Source organism: Arabidopsis lyrata (assembly GCF_000004255.2).
Source record: "Arabidopsis lyrata subsp. lyrata unplaced genomic scaffold ARALYscaffold_26, whole genome shotgun sequence".
Lineage (NCBI taxonomy): Eukaryota > Viridiplantae > Streptophyta > Magnoliopsida > Brassicales > Brassicaceae > Arabidopsis > Arabidopsis lyrata.
In genome coordinates this window covers 130,641-135,528 of record NW_003302531.1, presented here as the reverse complement: position 1 = coordinate 135,528, position 4,888 = coordinate 130,641, and the positions used below count along the sequence as shown (strand labels likewise).

At 38.1% G+C, this 4,888-nt stretch overlaps 1 long non-coding RNA gene and 2 pseudogenes across 1 annotated transcript; 2 read left to right on the top strand and 1 right to left on the bottom strand.

The window, feature by feature from the left end:
• The first annotated feature begins 504 nt into the window (after window positions 1-504).
• On the top strand, window positions 505-1,207 carry LOC9299170. The gene is made up of 2 exons (XR_002330690.1): window positions 505-714; window positions 797-1,207. It is a non-coding gene; the product is annotated as an uncharacterized LOC9299170 (long non-coding RNA).
• Window positions 1,208-1,277: 70 nt separating this feature from the next.
• LOC9299167 lies at window positions 1,278-2,143 on the top strand (annotated as a pseudogene).
• LOC9299166 lies at window positions 2,144-3,423 on the bottom strand (annotated as a pseudogene).
• Window positions 3,424-4,888: the final 1,465 nt, after the last annotated feature.

Sequence of the window (4,888 nt, the reverse complement as noted above, 5' to 3'; positions counted from 1 at the left end):
ACTGGCATAAGAATCTGAAGAAGCTTTTGGAGGTCTATAAAAAGAACCCAAAGAAAGCTGCTGGAACTTCAGACTCCACAGTGGGACAAAACATTCTTCCAGGATATGATGTAAGTTTCTCTGTGTAAGAAGTTTTAAAACTCTGTGAAGGATAATGTGTCAGAAGTTTCTGTGATTCTCAGAAACTGTGCAAGTATAGTCTGTCTTTAACTCATTCTGTCTTTAAGTATAGTCAAATGGTTTCTTAAGTATAGTTTCATCAAAGTGTATTGGTTTCTCAGAAACCGTTTCTGGTATGATTGCTGCAGGTTTGTAGTCTCTGTGATTCTGTCTTTTAAGGATAAAAACTCATCATTTTCATGTATTGATCTGTGTATTGTCTGTCTATGCAGGGGTTTTATGCTTTTATTTCTCAGACGGCTGGTGCTAATGGAAAGTCCGCATTAGACAAGTATTTGGATGAACCTGTTTTGGATATGGTGGCCTTTAAGAGAATGGATATATTGGCTTATTGGAGAGACAACGCAAACCGGTTCAAAGAATTGTCTGCTATGGCCTGTGATGTCTTGAGCATCCCCATTACAACAGTAGCTGCAGAATCTTCATTTAGCATAGGAAGCCGAGTCTTAAATAAGTACAGGAGTTCACTTCTTCCTTCAAATGTGCAAGCACTGATTTGCGCAAGGAATTGGCTACGTGACTTTGAAGAAATTAGTAAGTGTTTGTGCTTATTTTCTTTTGTCATATTTGAATCAATTTGAATCTTATTGCAAAGTTGTTATTCTGCTGTACTTAGGTGTTCCAGTTGAGTTCCTTGATGAAGACAAAGGTGTGAAGGAAGGAGAAGAAGAAGTTTAAGACATTTGTGAAGGAAGTAGAAGAAGAAGTTCACATTTGAATACTTTATTGCTATGATTTGCTTTTGGATTTGATACTTTGTTGCTTTGATTTGCTTTTGTATGTGATACTTTGTTGTTTATTTGGATATTTGTCTTAAACTTTTGGATTGAATTTGAGATTTTTGCAGATTTTGGCGTTTTTCATAATTTGTTCTTGTGGTGACCAATGGACACCAATGGACAGCCCATTAAAACATGGGCTATAATGGGCATGGGCTATAATGGACATGGACATTATTTGTCCATAACTAAAATGGTCAATATTGGACCGGGCTAATGGACGTGGACAGCCCATTTTGACAGCTCTAGTTTTTGGCGAGAAAATCACGGAATCACGTTTTCGTGGGAAAATCCGGAATTACGTTTTTGCCGGGGGAAATATGAAATCACGTTTTTGGCGGGAACCAAATTTTCCACTTTATTAAATTCATGGAATGAATTGGTTTAGATTGATCCATATTGATACCCCTAAGTATAACCAATATTCGGATCTTTGATATGAATATGGATGTCCTTAACACCTTCCGAGGTAACCATGATATTGGAATTATGGTAGGTGTGAAGAACCAAGACTTAGAGGCTCTTTTGGCCAACGAAGACGCTGTTAACACATGGTTCGTGACCAACATTGAGCCTTACTTATCTGATGTCAACATCACGTTCATTACTGTTGAGAATGAAATCATCCCCGGAGAAATCGGCTCTTACGTGCTACCCGTCATGCACTCTCTCACCAACGTTGTCAAGTCGAGGATTCTCCCAATCTTGATTAGTACCACGGTGGAAAATGACCAACCTTGGCCAGTCGTATCCACCTTCTGCCGGAGATTTCACTCCCCAAGCCCGAGAACAACTTATCCCCGTGCTGACTTTTTTGTCTCAAACAAGTAAACCTATCCTTGTCAATATTTACCCCTTACTTCTCTTATGCAGCTGATCCTATCAACCTTCATCTTGCCATCTTCAACACCGATACGCTTGTGGTCCAAAACTGGCCAATTGGTTATTCAAACATGTTTTATATGTTATTTGATGTGTTTGTATGGGCAATAGAGAAAGAGGGCATAAAAGATTTACCGATGGTGGTAATAGAGACTGGATGGCCGTGTGCCGGTAACGGGAACTTAATAACTCCTGAGATTGCGTCTATATACAACAACAATTTTGTCAAACATGTGGAAAGTGGTAAAGGGCCGGGACACCGAAGAGGCCAATTACAATAGCATAAATGGATTTTTATTAGCATAAATGAAACTTAGCAGACACAGAGAGCAAGAGAAGAGCTACTCAGTTCCATGGCAAAGCAGAGGACTCCACAACACCTGAACGACCAAAGACTAATGTTGTCACCGTCTTTCAATCCGTTAGCATCAACGACATCGATCCACCCACAAATTAAATTGTAATTCCAGCTTCCTTTTCCTGACACCCCACTTCTCAGACCGTTGATCCACGAGAATCACTCCCACTCCAATCTTCTTATTATTGTTGATGTCTTCGTTTATGATTATGGACTCCACAGACGTCAGGAAATCGTTTCGGATTAAGTTGTTGAAAGGCATTGAGAGACGGTTCTGTGTTGGGTTTACATCAGTCACGAACAGAGTCTTCTCAAATATCAGTTTAGCGTCTTTAACTTCTTTCATGTCTCTCATCACCTTGACAAGCCACTCAGGCGTCTCTCTCGCTGTCCCTGAAGAAGGAGCAACCTTTGCTTTCTTGACTCCACCAGTACGCTTCCTCTGTTCCACAGCACGTCTCTTGCGGCTTGTGTTCTCCGTTAGGCACAAAGACATAGAAGATTGGGAATTAGGATTTTGTGGGTCTTTCGTCTCCCTCTCCTCGGACTCAGCCATCTTGTAATCAAAGACTACGAGTGAAGAACAAGAGTCAGAACTAGGTTTTGTAGTGTTTTCGTCTCGGAATCAGCGGGGATGAAACATGAAGAAGATAGCAACTGAAGATGGTTTTGTTCTGTCTCAGAATCAGTAGGGAACTGGTTAAGATCGATAAGCGATGAAGAAGTAGAAGTTAAAAACCCATTAAGCTTTTGTTGTCTCTTCACCAAAGACGATCTTGTTTTTCTCGGGAAGAGACAAAAGATTCTCTTCTGGCTTTCTGCTTCTTCTTCAGAGACAGTCGTACGACGTTGTTCTTCTTCATATAACATAACACCGCATCAACCAGTACACATAAATTCAACCACATGCCTTTCCCTGAAGCCGTGAGATGAACCTCATCGTAATACATACTCATTGTGAATTTTTGATAGAATCGAAAACTTCAAGTTCTTCTGAGAGAAAAAACGTGATACACAAGGAAGTCAGAGAAACTGAGAGAAAGTGAGAATGAGAGAGCCTCTATTGCCTTAAATAATACTTACGCTCTATGCTTAGTGCTTACTGCTTACATTAAATTTAGGGTTTCCTTTTTTTTAATTTAGTTTTTAATTACTGTGATTAGTAACTAATTATAGCCGTTGTCTGATTTCCTTTTCGTTAATAGTTAACCTTATAATATTTGGTCCCTGTGTCGGTATTTCCTTTTTCCAGGAGTGAGAGAACTAAGAAGAAGTGAGTACTTACAGTTTGATTGGTTAACATTTTGTTTTTCCTTTTTGAAAAAGATAGAAATAAATCTATAAATATAAGTTTTTTGAAATAATATTTTATGAGATTTTCAGATTGGCTTCTTCTTCTTGACATTATATCTTCCAAACAGCTCAACCGAGTAGAGGGCTTCCTCTTTCGATATGTATTTCAAGCAGTTACCTATACCATATGGAGAGAAAGGAATGGGCGGCGACATGGAGAGAACCCACAAACAGCTGAACGCATCACGGGGTGGATTGACAAACATGTAAGGAATCAAATCTCAGCAGTCCGACTTATGGGAGACATAAGGTATGACGACGCGTACCAACTCTGGCTTCAAGCTCGCAGCTAAGCTTCAACGGGAGGTCTAGATATTCAAAATAGTTTCAAATTTTGCTTCAATTTTTGTTTCAACCAAACGATGCACAAGTTGTAAAACCGTACATTTTTTCTTTTGAATATAATTTAACATTGCATTCAAAAAAAAGAGATTTTCAGTTATTATCTTGTGATAATGTTTTATGAGACTGTGACAAGTATGGCGAGGAGTGCGCCACATCTATCGTGGTTGGAGAGGATGATGTTTCAAAGTAACGGATCTCGGAGATGTGTTCTCTTATGTTCCAAGTTCGATGCAGATCCAGTAATTAAGGTTAGGTACATGCAGAAGGCAGAAGAAAAGGAGGAGATATATTTCCTGCACCATCTCTTTTTTTATTCATTCATATCATTTGAACAAGCCTGGTCAATTAATTTTTCTGTTTAGTTAAGAAAAGACAAACATGCTTTGCTGATTTGAAACTAAACTTGATTATTGTTGAATGACTCTTACTAATACTAAGGTAGAGGATATATACTGTACATACAAGTACTTTGAAACTTTGATATCTGTCAAGTTTTATGTCTTTTTGTTAATTATTTTGTGGCATCATATATATAGTAATCAGAATCCTAAACCCTAGAAAAAATATATAGGAAAACAAAAACCAAACGAAACCAAGGAGGCTAGTTTATGAAAAATGTGCAAAGATTTTGTGAATTCAAAATTTTTTGAGTAATGAAAACAATATAGGGAACTGCTTTTTTGTCTTATGAGCAGAGATTTGTTTGGACACCTGAGGATATCTTGAAACAATGTCACATCGGAGAAAGAAGTCATATATGACAAAGTTTATGCAGGTAACTATCCTTGGAGCAAAACTTCTCTAGACAAGAAAACTAGATCTTTTTGATGGGTGTAAGAGAAACCTTGTGTTTGTGTAGAAATATAGTATATACCTTCTTGAATTTATTCACAATGATACAAAGATATATATACACACATGTGTAGATGGCTATACCTATACTTGTCGATCAAGTTATACTTGTCGATCACGTTTACAACTTAAGGCCAAA